The following is a 16,637-nucleotide window of genomic DNA, read 5'->3' on the forward strand; positions in this document are numbered from 1 at the left end:
TTCCGGAATTAAGAGAGAATTCCTTGCGGAATTCGGAAAGATTTCCTCCCGGAATACGGAGAGAATTACCTCAGGAATTCGGAGAGAATTTCTTCCGGAATTTGGAAAGAGTTCCTCTCGAAACTCGTAGAGAATTCCTTCCGGAATTCTGAGATTTCATTCCGGAATTCGGAGAGATTCCATTCCGAAATTCGGAGAGAATTCCTTCCGGAATTCGAAGAGAATTCCTTCCAGAATTCGGAGAGAATTCCTTCCGTAATTCGGAGAGAATTCCTTCCGGAATTCGGAGAGAATTGCTTCCGGAATTCGGGGAGAATTGCTTCCGGAATTCGGGGAGAATTCCTTTCGGAATTCGGAGAGAATTCTTTCCGGAATTCGAAAAAAAAATCCTTCCGGAATTCGGAGAAATTCCTTCCGGAATTCGGAGAGAATTCCTTCCGGAATTCGGAGAGAATTCCTTCCGGAATTCGGAGAGAATTCCTTCCGAATCTCATGAATTCAATTCTATCATTGGCTTGTTTGGTGATTTGCGGCCTGACGATAAAACAGTAAACGATATCAAGAACTAAGTGACACGGAACAAATTGTGATATATAGTACTTGAATATAAGTTTCTGGCAAAACTTTTTAAACTGATCCGTGTGACGCTGAATGGGTCCAATCGAGCTTCAGAATATCTTTCTATCAGATTTGTTCGTGACGTTAGATGCATTCAAGCAGGGGGTGCGCTCTCTATCCTGCTATTCAACTATCCAACTATCCAATGCTATCCAACGCAGCTCTGGAAGGTGCAATTCGAAATCTCCTTTGAAGGTACCACCTGAAACATCCGTGGTCTGTTACGAACTGGTTGTTTTGGGACAAAGAGCCATTTGGCCGAAAGGTATGACCAAAAATGTTTTGACATTTGACAGTACGGGTGGGTCAGACAATAATGTATGTGAGAAGTGTGAAGAGAATAATAATAAATGAGAAGAGAGGAATAAGAAGTGGAAAGTGAGACGTTTCTTACGTGAAAAGTGAGAAATGGAAATTGGGAAATAAGTGAGAAGTGAAAAGGTGAACTTATTACTTCTCACTTATCACTCTTTATTTCTCATATATTACTTCCTTATTTCCTGGGGTGATTGTTCCGCATTTGAGTATTTCTTCTGAATTTCTACTCGGGTGATTTTATCTATTTTTTTAATTTCAAGCAAAGCACTTCTATGCGTAGTTAATCATTTTTTGTAATAAGCTTATGAAACGTATCGATAGAATATTTAGACAAATATCCATATAATAGAACGAGTGTTCGAAAAAAGAGTCTTATCGAAGTTTGAGTTATATTGGAAAAACACTCAATTTTCTGGACAGTTGAAATCATCAGCTATGGAAATGCCAAAAAGAACACTAAGCAGAACGACAAGCCTAGCGTTTGTAAGAACGTACAACAATGAAAAAAAGAAGAATAACGACTCGAAACGGATTCACAAACGAAGCCAATGATCATAGTTGTCCCAATTTTCATCTCTCCCCAGTGGCACGAACCCAGCGTATTCCATATCGTTGTCACCATCATCGAACGTACTTTCGCCGCGCGCGCTTTCGTCGAATCCATTCCAATTCAATTTCCCTCGCCTTTTCCCTTTCTGTTCTCAAGCTTCCCCTCTTCGGCTAGCGAATCAATCCAAACGACTATGGATAAGCCCTAATCCGGGGGGTGAAAGAAGCACAAACCCTCGAGGCAAAGGCATCTGCTGCCTCAATCGGTGAGCCTCGTCGCCGGTTGCGAGAATTATGGGGAGATTGATATTTATATGTAATATTTTCATTCGCCGTTTCGAGCAGCCGCTTCGCATTTTGCTCTAACGACCGAATCGTAAATGTTTGAGCTTACCAAACCGATCCGTTTCAATTGAAACGGTTATTGACGCAAGGAAACCGGATGATGTCTAGATTCTAGGAATCCGCAGGCATTGGCGACCCGGCGATATTGAGTTTGCGATGGGGTTGATTGAGTTAAGTTGCAACGCTTGCAAGACGCGACCTCGCTGCTGGTAGAAAGTGTCACGCGAGCTAGCCCCGCAGGGACGATGGGGGCAAATTGAAAAATTCTTCATTTTAATAATGAACATTCCCGTGAAACGAAATGCATTCCGTGATTCCTGTTTTGCAACACTGTTGTAGGTGCAACAATTGCTAGCTTCAGATGGGGTTCAATCTGCAGCGCACGTACAAATCCCTTGGTCCAAGCTGAAAACAAATGTGAGGCGTAGAGTAGCTCTAAAACCGAACATATTTTTTGTTTTCTTTTTATGTGTTTTTTTTGCATCTCTCAATTGTTACTAATGAAATTGAATTTGAATTTTTCCAAAGATCGGGAAATCTTCTTCTAAAAATTTGAACTTTATTTTAGTTCATATCAGTTGGTGCCACCCTAGCGCAATAATGTTGGCCGAATTCACCAATTGAGAAAGTAATTTGAAAATGTATACTTTGTAGGATTTTTAATCCATCCCACGCCCACAGTCCTTTTCAGCCGAAAGGTACCGGATCGGGCAACACTGATTGTGTGCATATACAAATGTGCCCGTGTTCGGCTCAAGCTGTTATTTGTGAACAATAATTTCCCGGGAAAAGAATTGGTAAAATGAAAGTAGGAACAACGAGTGAGTAAAAAAAAATGCTTCGAAAAATAGCCTGCGTCCAGGATAATAAATTACATGCACATTTTAATGGGAATTTTGTGCAAATGAGCACGTCTCCACGTTCCGCCGCGAATTCGGAACAGAGCCGGGGAAGGAACCAGACGCATACCCACGGCACACGGGAACGGGAAGTAGCAGCTGATGAAGCGAATTTATTGCGATCTGGTGCACTCCAGGTTCGGGAAAAATGGGAGTGGATTTTGTCCGGTGGGTGGCAGAGCTTTACGAATTGAGTGGCAGCGCCGTGACAAACAGAAAAATGGCAAGTTCATTCGAGCTGTCAGTTTGAGGGATTGTTGGCTGTTAAGTCGCTTTTGTGTGAATTCGGATGTCAATGTTCAGCAGTTGATATTACAAAATGTTTTCGAATATGATAAGAGGCGCTGAGAACAGGCTCAGTTGAAGGTAACAGAAAACGTTATGGAAGGATAATACTCAATAGCTAGGCATTACCTTTTTGTTGCTGTCACAATTCGGATCATAATCTCATTCCATCTAAGGAATTCGTCTATTGGAAAATGTGTAAATGTATTTTGGACATTTCTAATAGTTGGCAAATTAAACGACGTCGATAAGGAATTGCGGACCCTTTTAATTGCAAAGCTTGTAATGTAATATAAAATATGAGTAAAATTAAATAATTTTTTCCGGAGCACCTCGGCGTGAAATGATTATATGGTGAGGTAATTTAATCTTGTCCATTTTATCCCATCATCGATTGCATTCAATCTTGTTGGTACCTAGTGACATTTTTTAGAAATTTCGAAAATCTCGCTCAATCGGAAGGCTACAAATTGTCAAGTCACTCTTAGAGTTTCCATTCCCGGCCATTTTCGCTGTCCCGGGATTCGGGATAATTATTTTCGCATAACCCGGGATCCCGGGATTTTTCGATGTTTTTAACTAAAATTTGTTTTGAAAACGATTTACTGCAATTTTAGGGAAAAATTCATATTGAGGCCAGATAGTACAGATTTCAAATTGAAACGGAATTTAATTGAATTTGAATCGATTTTTTCGAGAGACGAGTTCAAGAAACAAATAACGTTAACGTTTTTATCGAAAAGTGGATTGCGCTTTTTGGAACAGATGTTCATTGAATCAGAAAAGACGCGTACCCTGTCGGTCGTAGTCGGCTTGTCGTATGAATTGTTTTGAATATGTAGGTATTGGATTTGGATAGTTACTGGGTTTTTAACTGTTCGAATATCATGTAGTGTGAGACTCCACGTTGTAGAAGAAATATGCGCAATGGAAGCGTACTGAGCCGATACACTATTGAACATAAGGAAAACATAAGGAAACAAAGAAAACACAATTACCAGAATTCACTTTATTCCATGGTAGCCTGATGCGATGCTTTAGCAGCTGCAGCTCTTTCTAATATCCAAAGGTTACTGAACACAGAAACCGGTCAGGATCTACATCTTAGTGTCGATGAATTAGCCACAAAAACTTAATCGCAGAAGGGGTTTCCACCGGGCGTCGTAAAGAATTTATCGGGAGGTTGTACATTAATTAGGTTGCTTATTGATCACCAGGAGTCCAAAAGGAGCTTTGGACTCAAACATTCAGGAATTGGTCAGAAGAAGTCCAGGAGCTTCAAATCGAAATATTCAAATTTCGTTCAGCATAGCATCGAGATGCGCTGGATAAGCATCGAAGTCGTTCCACTTGTACAGGCGCATGTGCTCGTAAGGTTGTTGTACAAACGTCGAATGGAAGGCCATTTCGTCACGCAATGGATTGGGCCTGGAATTGTTCTGGAGACAAGAAGCTAAGGGCAACTGGCTCAGAGTAAAGACGAGTGAAGAGATTAAGGAGGCGTGCAAAGTCCTAACGAATTATCAAGTTGTGTACAACACCTCGTTGTAGACAGAACTTATTGTTTGAATAAAAAGAGCTTCAGCTGAAATGAGAAGCATCAGCAGCAGCCCGCCATGGAGGGATAGGAACTCTAGTATTGTGTTTTCATGGTTGATGCGATGTATAAACAAGATGTTATGGGCTTAATTCCTAAGTTTGCTTGCGCGTTTAAAACAATTAAAATATGTTATCAGAAACAGTACACTGTTAGTTAACTTGAAGTGAACAAAATTTGTTTTGTTTCGGGTATCCCGGTATTTATGAAATTAAAAAAAAATATCCCGGGAATCGAGAAATCCCGGAATTTCCTAAATCCCGGCATTTTTTGTCCCGGGATGTCCCGGAATGGAAACTCTAGTCACTCTTGTCTACAAAAGCTATTGAATGCAACAATTTAGATAGCTGAATGTCTGTAGAATGGTCAATAGTGTCTGAAAAACAGCGATATGAAGGTACTCGAACTGTTTCTACTTGTGACAAAGTTTTTGTTTTTAAGCCGAAGATAAAACATCCCTTTTCCGAAACGAATGACTCATGGGTTTTTGAACGACTGATTGGAACAATTCATTATATGTCTCCAAGATCGAGATGGAGAATCCGTATCCACCAAGCCTAAAGTGACCAGACGTCCCGAATTATTCGGGACAGCCACGGGTTCAGCTTACTTGCCCCGTTTTTGCCAGGCGTCCCTGATGAATCTGTCTGAATAATCTATGGAATCTGTAGGAAATGGAATGTTGAAAACTAGTAACATATTCCATCGGAAGAAAAGGGGAAACTTGAGCAGTCTAGAGGGTTTAATAAACCTCAAGAATAAAGGTCTGAATAATTTCGACAATTTCGACGTAATTGCAGTGATTGATTACTTTTCGTTGATGCTCCGTTTTTACCAATCCAAAGATTTGCGGCAGTTTTCCGCAGAATTCATAGTTTGGTTTGATAGAAGTCGAAGAGCCGTTATTTGGCCGACTTTGTAATTTGGCCGAATAGGTTATTTGGCCGAGAAGTCTCACTTTCCACAGTGAGACGTGGGAAATAGGTAGTGAGAAGTGAGACGTCTCACTTTTCGCACACCATTTCTTACTTTTCAAATGACCTATTCGGCCAAATAACCTGTTCGGCCCATTGACCAATTCGGCCAAATGACCTTTGTCCTATTCGACCAAATGTCCTTTTCGGTAAAATGTTATATTCGGCCAAATGGCCTATTCAGCCAAATTTCCTATTCGGCCAAATGTCCTTTTCGCCCAAATGTATTTTTCGGCCAGATGTCCTATTCGGCCCAATGTCCTCTCCGGCCAAATGTCTTATTCAGCCAAATGTCCTATCCGGCCAAATGTCCTATTCAGCCAAATGGCATATTCGGTCAAATGTCCTATTCGGCCAAATGTTCTATTCGATCAAATGCCTTACTCGACCGGAAGACCCGTTTGACCAAATGACGCTCAACCGAATGGGTTTCGACCAAACGACCCTTCCCCGTGATAAAGAATGATTGCTTCTTGCAGCAACAATCACGGCGGTAACTTCCCAAGTAACTATTGGGGTTTTATAACGTTTTTGGAAACATCGATATACTTTTTAAGTATGCTATATACCACAATCCACCAATGGATCATAACATAGATCCAATTGAGTTATTTTTTATGCAAAAAAATCGATGAAGAGAAATTGATCAATGCATTCACGCTCTGATACTAAGCGCATAAGTTGGTTTGTCAGACTCAGGATAATGCAGAAATCTGGAGCATTTGAATACCGTGTGGGACCAAAATCCATCCACTTCATGAGATATCAATAAATTAAAGGGGGTTAAAGGTAATTTATTCAGAAATAATTTATCTTATGCTGTTCAGATACTTGACAGTAAGCTTTTAGGGCATTAAAATGGAAAGTAGGCTTTGAAATTAAAACAACAAAAATAAAAAACACATCGCCACCCACCAAACGCATAATCGGGTAAAGCATAATAACATCAAAAGCAACTGTGTTTTAATTGCTAATTGCACGTCATTACATAAGCTAAACGGAATACAAATCGAAGGGATCGCTTCTCAAGGTGTGTATTGCACAATTTAAGTGGTAGTTTAGTCAATCAGTCTGCTTTAAATTAAATATTTAGCTAAAAAATAGCTGTACGGATTTTGATCCTTTGATTCGAAGTCTGTCCACGGTGGACGGATTTCGATTCACGTAATGTATTTTGACTACTGGGTCATAATGATTTTAGTAGAGCTGTCTTGATCAACTTAACCCCAAACCAGATTACTCAAAAAATGTATGATAATTCAATTTATTTTAATAAATGCGAATGCATTTCAGAAAACTAAAGTTGTTGATTATTGCAACGTATAGCAGTATATGTTTTGAAAATATTTGTTTCGATTTAAAATGTAAACATACATTGTTATTGCATGTTTTGTCTTAAAAATGATCATCTTCCCCCCAGTTGACGGTACTCTATGTTTTGAGATTTTTACAATTTTCACCATAAGCTCATGGAAGAATGATAGTTGGAAATCGATAAAATGTATGGAAAAATCAAGTATTTTGCAAATTTATGGAAAATGGTGGAGTTTTAGAAGAAAGTAGTGATACGGAATGAAGTATGAGGTGAAAAGATTATCTTATGCACTTAGTTTGCACTGATTAGTAGTCTAATAGTGATGAAATTTCTATTTTTTCACCATTGAAAAAACGCCATCTCTTGCATTAATCGTTTTGAGTAGTACCTTATTGTTAGAAATTCTCGTTGTTTTAATATAGCAAAGCATTCAATTACTAACTGAGGATACTGAGAATGTTAAGTAGGACAAGCTGCAGTTAGAATGTCATAGATGAAAAAGATAATGATCTACGGAAGTGAATATATATGAAAACATTCGCAAAAGTTTGGGTCATGACAATGATCTGAATAGGAAGAACTTGTATCAGCTTAATTAATTATTAGTGAGTTTTTCCACCCTGTGCTGGTTCACCTCAGATGTGTAATATTTGAAACATGCTTAAACCTTAAAAGTCCTAAAAATCTGCACGTGAAGATGATCAGGGAAACGCCCGAAGCTTCCGAAGATAGGAAAAGATAATCTTACCACCTTAAACTAATGGTGGGTAGACCAATGTAGACCAAATGATTTTTTTCTCGCTTGTCGAAGAGTTTCCACGACTGGAGTGAAAATCGAACCCTCACCTCATAATACACAACTTACTTCATATACTTCTTCTTCTTCTTCAATGGCTCAGCCAAAATTTATTCCTTCTGATTCTTTGTCCGCATATATAGCTGTATATGTAGACGAAGAATCAGAAGAAATAAATTTTGGCTGTTACGCCCTTTTCAAATGTTGGTCTAGATTTTTCGCTAGTTTTCGGTGGACAAGATTTTAGTCCAACTTATGCACACCCATTTGCAAGACGCTCGTTTGTAGTTAGGTTATAGTGACTAGTTTTTTTAGGCAAATCCGGGACACAGTATGAATTTTATATTTTGAAAGCTTATCAAGTCGTTTTAAGGTGGTTATACAACAAAGCCCCAAATCGGCCATCTTGGAAACCACGTGCTTTTTCTTGTGATTTTTCAAGAGCACGAATTGAGAGAACCACTACGCCCATGGGGATGAATCTTCCGTAGACCGTTTGTTTACTTGTGCTAAACAATCGAGTTTAATTTCAGCATTGTAAGAACATTATTACGTTAGATTTGAACTTTGATAATAGGAGTACAAAACCGTGTGGTGAATTTGAAATTCACCACATGGCTTGATTGTATAATCACCTTAAAAGAGTTTTTGTTCCTATGTTCCTGAAAATGACGAAAGTCCGTAGAAATGATATTTTGTTTTTGCAGAAAGGCAACATTTTAGAAAGAACCATCAGCCCAAAACCTCTGGTCGACATATTCTGGAGCCCTGCGCAGAAAAGTGTCTTGCAATGCTTTTTTATCTATTGTATTTATATGACAGGCTCAGGCGTGTAAAACACTTCACGGAGCCGAGATTATTTTTGATATCTACAATTGATATCATTAATATTTACAGTTAGTTGGGGGGAAAGGGACATAGACTAAGATACTCGTCCTGCAATGTTTTGCTAGTTTGTTGGGAATCACTTTACATCCAGGTCTTTTTTATAGGTTTTTTTTTCGCGAGGTTTTTTTACACGAATTTTCGAATTAACGCGGTCTTCTTCTTCTTCTTCTTCTTCTTATTGGCATTACATCCCCACACTGGGACAGAGCCGCCTCGCAGCTTAGTGTTCATTAAGCACTTCACTGTTATTGACTTCGAGGTTTCTAAGCCATGTTACCATTTTTGCATTCGTATATCATGAGGCTAACACGATGATACTTTTATGCCCAGGGAAGTCGACATAATTTCCAATCCGAAAATTGCCTAGATCGGCACCGGGAATCGAACCCAGCCACCCTCAGCATGGTCTTGCTATGTAGCCGCGCGTCTTACCGCACGGCTAAGGAGGGCCCACGAATTAACGCGGTACCCAGCTAAAAATCTGGGAATGGAAAACACTTGGAATAATTTTATGGACGTGGGAACGATTGTTTTTCAGAGCATAAAACTGCATACAATATGGGTATTGCCGAAATTGATTCGATGAGTAGAAGTCGTAAATCGATGTTTAGCGCCATATTGGAATTCAAGATGGCCGTCTTCCGGTTTGATTAACGACCGAAAAGCCCAAGGGGCATCCAACTCTAAACTTTGCGAAAATATTATTCATTGTCCCGCAATAGTATTTCGTGGTATTTCTAGTATCCATGATTTTCGTCAAACAACGATACGGTTGCTAGTTCGGTTGTTATGGCGTTTGCTGGTTAGTTAATGAAACACAGTGCTTTTCCGTTTTGAAAACATCTGTATTCTACCTCTTACAGATTCTAGAAAATACTAGAACCACATTTTATATTTCTAATGCCATGAAACCAAAACAGGGGCCAAAGAGATTGTTTCAAAAGTATTGGTAATAGAAACAGTTGTTCAGTTATTTTTTTTTAGAAATTCAAAAGAGACTGAATTTATGTGTTGCATAAAACGGGATGTACTGTATTCACTGGGTGGCGTCGTTTTCATGCTTTCCCAACCAGGGCTCTTCGATCAATTTACCGTTGATATGACGTAGTTTTTCGCTAGTATTTGTTAGTATTTTTGGATACTGCCGAAAGTTTAGAGTTAGTTGCCCCTTGGAAAAGCCATACAATATGGATTTTGCCGGAATGGGCTCGATGAGTAGAAGCCAAAAATCAATGTTTTGCGCTATTTTGCATTTGAAGATAGCCGAATTCAAGTTCGTTAAAACAACTGGAAACCCATGGAATATGGGTATTGACGGAATGTGCTCGACGAGTGGAAGCCAGAAATCTATTTGTCGCCATTTTTGAATTCAAGATGGCCGTCTTCTGGTTTGATAACACGACTGGAAACCCTTTCAATACCAATGGCCGAAAACCATTATAAGAATTCCTCCGGCATTTTTTCCAGAAATTCCTCCGGGAGTTTCTTCGAGTGTTCTTCAAAGAAATTTCTTCGGACAGATCATCACAAAAAATCCTCTAAAAGTTCTTCAGAAGAATTCCTCAGAAAGAATTCCTCAGAGGAATTCCTCCAGAAATTCCTCAGAAGGATTTCTCCCGAAGGTCCTCAAAGGAATTCCCTCGGGAGTTCCTCAAAGGAATTCTCTGGAAGTTCCTTCAGGAATCCCTCAGGAAGTTCCTCCAGGAGAGATACGAGATACTTTTGGACGTCAAAGGTGTAACGAAATGTCACCCTGGTGTTTGGCCAAACGAAACGATACCATAAAAAGAAAACTGTATTGCCTCGACCAAGGTTGCTTCGTCACAACTACGACAACTTTTGTAGTGCGCTAGCGATTATCGCAACCAAACGAGCTGGAAATTTATCCAAAAATACGCATGCACAACTACCCTTATGTTGCGATCGACCCGGAACCTTCCCTGCTACCAACGAATTCTATTTTTGCGCCAAAACACTTACTGAGTGTGATGTGGAAACGCGCGTTTTAGTAGCTTGCCCGGCTATCTGTCTCAGGGCGGGTTGTAAAACGATCCACTCAACACTAAAGAACGACTGTGAATCAAATTTAAAAAACTAACGGAACAATCAGACCTGGGAATTTGGTTTTCGTATTCCAATCTACTAGACGGCAAGTATGGTTTTCAATGATATTTGTATTCGGGGAATTTATACAATATTGCGGTACCTGATACCCTACCGTGCGCGCACTAGGAAATTTTATACAATATAAAATACTAAGGATAGTTCTGACCTGTTTCTAGCGATACTTTTGCGGCGATGTTGCTCCCAGGTTGGCGGTGGCTTTCGATGACGTGGCGGGCTTGGCAGTGTTGGCCGGAGAGGCGATGCGATACGGCAGTGCGGTGTAGTGCTTGGCAGTACCGGTGGTTTCGCCAGAGGCGACGAATGCGCCTTACGACGAGATGAAGCTTGAGGCCACGAATGCGGTAGGGCGACGTTGCGAAGATTGGCGATGCAGATAATTCACCTCACGCTAACTTTCACTTACTCAGTGACTGAGTAAAATTGTATTGCCCTCTCTTTTCTTCTCACGGAAATTTTACTCAGTTTCCTCCAAAAGCGGGACTACTCATAGCTATGAGTAATCCTGCTTTTGACGAAAATTGAGTAAAACTTCCGTGAGAAGAAAAGAAAGGGCAATACAATTTTACTCAGTCACTGAGTAAGTGAAAGTTAGATTGCTGGGGAAACGATGCGATGTGGTAGTACAGGTGAATTCGCCAAGGGCGACGAGATGAAGCTTGACGGTGCAATCAATTCACCAGAGGCGGTGAATGTGATACGGCGACGTGGCGAAGCTTGGCGATGCAGGTAATTCCTGGGGAGACGATGCGATGCGGCAGCGTGTTGAAACTCAAAGGTACCAAGATGTTGGCCACGCTGTTAGTTTTTCAAAGATGAAACTTCTTCGCGGAGCAAGATGCTCGTAATAGGCAACCATAGCTGCGCCGCTGGCGGCAGATGGTCTGGCGATGTCGGGAATGGGAACTCAAAAAACTTGCTACCGTATTCGGACGAACGGACCACTGGCGATGACGATTAGCTGGCGGCGTGAAGGCTGATATTGTCCGGTTCGGAGACCAGAAAGCGGAAATCGGTTGGTTCTCGACCGCACGAGCTACGACGCTGGTTTCGACGATTTTTCTGCTTCACGCACTGCCCTTTTGAATCCCGTGAGATGTCGACAGGACCGGAAACCTGGTCCGTACGAGACACCGATGAATTGCCAGCGGAAGTTTCAGCGGCACTCGCACTTCACTTGAAATGGCGGCATCCAGGTGTTGGTGGCCTTGCCTCCACGTGGTTTGGCTCACGGCCGGCCTTGTGCCGATCACTTCACTCTTCTGGGTCAAAAAAAAACAAATTCTTCCATTATAATCACGAACCCCAAGCCACAAACCACTGATGGTGCCTACCTGTCTAATGTATTTGAGCCGCAAACACTTTATACTTTTAGCAGACAAATCACTGCTTAACCTTTTTAACTTTTTATTATTTTAGCTTTTAACTTTTCTGTCACTGGTCACTAGAACTTCTTCTCACGATGACCAAAATTCAAGAGACTTGACTGTCCCGGTCTACTTTAGAGGAAACCAATCAAAAAATGTAAAGGCTCATCGGTTGGTTCATCAGTTCGAACATGATGATGAGATGGACCAATTAAAAACAACCGTATAACAGTTATCTACGCTAGGTGGTAGCCACTCGCGCAAGAAAGATACTTGTCTATCGTAGCGTTAGACATCTAAGAGTGAAATCAGCAGTGATTCAGTTTGGTTGCAAATTTTCGAATACTATTCTAGTTTGAATATGAGCCAAAATAGAACAAACTCACATGCTTCCCCAGCAGTGTTCTATTCTTGTTCGATTGTTTTTCCTTTAAATGAAATGATTATGTTGCTGCTGAGGAAGGCGCGGTAAATGCAAAGTGGATTGATCCGTACATAAAATGACGCATTCATGCACCAAAACAATTGAAAAATATTTGAATCTCGTGATTCATTCGTGGTTCAAATCTACAGAAAATAGAACTGAGCGGTATAACAGTTTTAAGCTTTTGAATCTCGACTGTTATAAAAAATGAATCTTGAGCCACTGCTGGGAAAGTGCATGATTCAGATTCATATTCAAACTGACAGCCCCGAACGATTTGAATTTTACTGATTTTGCTGATTTTACTCTAACGCAGCTAAACTGATGCGTAATTTGTTTTTGTGCGTTCGTTGCTTTCGCGTGAGCACACAGGTTATGGCCTATTCGCCTATAACTGTTACAAAGGAGGATTTATATTAATTCAGAAATTTTCAAATAAAAAGGTTTTTTCTGACTTCAGAATCGGATAAAAATTTGACGTTTTTTAGACAAGCCAAGTCAAACCTTAAACCTATTAAGATGAAAGTCATCTAGCCGAACAGGAATTATGGGCAAACCCTACGGCCGAAAATGTCGTGAGACTGAATAGACCATAGGTCAGAAAAAAAAATTTCCACACGGATCATATGGCCACAAATGTCATTTGGCCGAAAACTTCGTTCTGCCGTAGATATCATTCTGCTGAACAGGACAAACAAATGACATAAAGACCCTGAACTATCCACCAAACGGTGATGATGCCTTTCTCTTGCTATTTTCAATAATTATTCGGCCAAACGACCCTTCGGTCCAATGGCGTTTGAAAATAGAAATTGGCTGACTCGACTCGAGTCAAGTACAAGACACTGAAGACGGCCTTACTGTTGAGGTCGAAATACGTATCTGTCGCGATACAATTAAGTGGTGGAATTCAATGGGATTGCATAAACTCGTCTTATGACAAAAGGAATATTATGTTAGTTGGGAAGGAAATATATTGGAAATCGCCTTGGTAAGCGACTAATTATTTCTTTTAAACGTCGCCATGTTCAAGATGATACAAAAACGAAAAAAATAACGCGTGTCTAACTTATTTTCCCGAAGACTGATTTGATATCTTAATTACTTCGCGACGGCTGAAACACGCACTGTACTTACTTGCTCGAAGGCTACTCCAGAATGACGAGTACAAAGTACACAAAACATCCAACTAAGATAATTATCTGCTGTCTGTGACTTTTGCATAATTTGTTTTGGAATGTGTGTATCCAGTCTCCAGTTAGCCTAGCCTTGCCTGGAAAGACGTAGTATCAAGGACAGAAAAAAAACTACGCTATAACTAATCAACTACGCTCGAACAGGCGACATCCAGCATAAAATCAAATCGCCCGTCGTTTACCAATTTGGCTGTGCAAATGAATAGAATGGTATGTGTATGAACAGCTGCAACTGTTAGCGACGACTTTCGGTATCAGCACTGTGGTGTGTGGCGTCAAAATTATACTTCAGCTAAGCGTAGAAACTGAGCAATTTGAAATACCGAAATATGAAATATGAATTCATATATTTTACTTTTTGAAGGTTGATTTCTAAAAGATTTACATCTGTTTAGTATATAAAGCAAAAGAATCATCATTCGTCCGTTCACATCAACCACAATAATATTCATTGCAGATCAAGTCGATATTATTTTTTACGCTTGATAGCTTGATACCTGCTATCCAAATAATCTGAACTTCAGAACAATTTGGAGAACCTAGAACATCTGCATCAAAATAATTTGGACTGCACAAAAACGCAAGGGCTTGCGGGTTTCGCAGGGACAAGCTGGGTTGTATTTCGTTGTGCAGTTCGTCTTAGTCACTCATATTGAATTTGGTAAATCGATATTTTCTACATTTTAAATAACAGCATCCGTATTCCAGCTGATCTAGTAAAACAATAAGATCCCTAGAAACATAACAAACTAACAACTACAGGACACTAGATGAGGTGTATAAGACAACCGTGGGAAAAAAATGAAAATCACTTAGAAGACGCCCGGAAACCTGCTGTTTGAATTATCATTCGACATGTTAACCAAGAACATGTAGGTCCCAACATGCAATTAGGATCAAGTTAACCATACTACAAGTTCAAAACAAATGCTTGCACACTTGTTCATTTATTTAATAAAACGGATGAGATGAAATTTGCGTAAAAAGTTTAGTCATAACATGAATTCTCGCACAAATATACCATGCGTCTCCATATGCTTTTATGCTTATATGCTGCTGAACAGTTTTCACAATCCCTACCTTTATCGTTTCCCCTAAGACGCCCATTTTTGATTGAAAAGCATCGTAATAACTTCATATTTTAACATGCAATCATGCAAACATGTTCAGAGCTCAATCCACCCAACTTTGCACTTCCGTACGGGAATAAATTTGAGTAAATGGAGTCGAAGTAGTTTGGTTTTACTCCCATGTTCTATTCAACTGGAGATTTAATTCACTCAATTTCGGCCTCAGGCTCAAATTCAAGGTTGGCTTCCCGTATCTAACTGCTCCTTTTTTTGATAACAGAAGAAAGAGTATATCCATTGATGAATGAAGAGAGAAAAAATAACATTCCACTAAAAAGCTCAAAAGGGGGGTCCCGTAGCGTAGTTGGCTACACGTTCGCCTTACAAGCGAATGGTCATGGGTTCGATTCTCAGCCCCTCCACCAAACCCTCGTCAGTCGCCGGATCCGCAGCCCATACGGTGGCGTTTGGGGTACGCGCCTCACCGTCACGGCTGCCTGATGACGACTGACAAATTGTTCTTCTCGGAGGCATTCCTCCAACGTCACCCGGACAAATGGCAACCGAACAATGCGACGATCAATGGATACACGACATGGACAAACGGACACAATGGACTCACGACGAGATGGACTGGCACCGACAACAATAATGGTAATGGAAAAATGTAAAAATAGATTCTGTGTGGATTCTGTACAGCAGAATGCCACAGTAGATCACGGCACAGTAGCGGTTAAGTAACACAGAGTGCCTAACAAATAAATAAAGGAATAAAAAAAAATAAAAAGCTCAAAATAATTTTCTTATCAAAAGTAAGTTTAAAAGTACTCAACGCTTAGTACTTTTTTTTCTTCCATGCGAATAGCAGGCCATGACTTAGTCTCTTTCTTCATCGGGCAACCAACGAGGTTGCACGCTTCAAGACAGCACGCAAGCGAACAAACCAACGGATGATTCGTTCGGCGGAATCGGGCCCTACATTTGGCGATCCTGCCCAAACTGTGCCTGACTGAAAATTATTGTTTTGTAAGTATCCTGCAATAAGTAAAAAAGTGGGGAAAGATTGGGACATTTTTCTTCAGCTTCGATTTTTGATGTTGAAGGTGCTCTGGAAGAGTGCCGGATTGTTGAGGCGTTTTGATGTCGAATGTTCTGTAGAAGAGGAACGGAATTTGAATCTCGAAGGTGCTGTGGAAGAGTGCCGGCCTAAGGTTTAAGCGGACAAAATATTACTAGTCAGTAAAAAAGCCGCTTGGTGCGATTTGGCTTAACCCCGATCATATGATTTACAAAAGGCTTAACACCAATTTTCCAACAGTAGATATTACAACGCTGATGTAATTTGAAAAGGTTGCCTAATTTGTAATGTTCTTAGTTTAATGTTCTTGGAAAATATTCCTGTTCAGACAAAAACAAAAATTTCTGATTTTTGGTCACAATATTTAGACCCTTCACGACCTGTTAAAAATTCCAACTGCGCAATAAGCAATATATTTTGTATCTAATTCTGTTATAAGCTTTTAACTTTTATTATAAAATTGTGAAAAAATTTAACACTTTTTTGTTTCAAGTTGTGAAATAAATCAAGATATTTTAGAAACATCCTGCATCAAATTTCAAACAAATTTTGTTATAATTTTTAACAAAAATAAATTTAGTATAACATAATAACCTGTGATGATATAATTTTGATATGACCTTCTACTCGGGTATGGTTAGCCGGATTGAATTCTATTGGTTTAAAATTTAAATGCGGGATGTATTGGCAAAAATAAAAGAAGGAGTGTATCTGTTGGATCACTAATTTGCAATAAGCCATTTTACGAGACAGATTCGATCAGCTGATCGATATTTTGAGAAGACGCTTCGGTC

The 16,637-nt window shown here is 39.9% G+C and overlaps 1 protein-coding gene across 1 annotated transcript in view; it reads right to left on the reverse strand.

The window, feature by feature from the left end:
* The window catches only part of LOC134226186 (cytoplasmic polyadenylation element-binding protein 2), a 1,213,088-nt gene that overhangs the window by 843,438 nt on the left and 353,013 nt on the right, over positions 1–16,637 (reverse strand). The gene's annotated exons all lie outside the window — the stretch shown is intronic.

This window comes from Armigeres subalbatus, chromosome 1 (genome assembly GCF_024139115.2).
Source record: "Armigeres subalbatus isolate Guangzhou_Male chromosome 1, GZ_Asu_2, whole genome shotgun sequence".
Lineage (NCBI taxonomy): Eukaryota > Metazoa > Arthropoda > Insecta > Diptera > Culicidae > Armigeres > Armigeres subalbatus.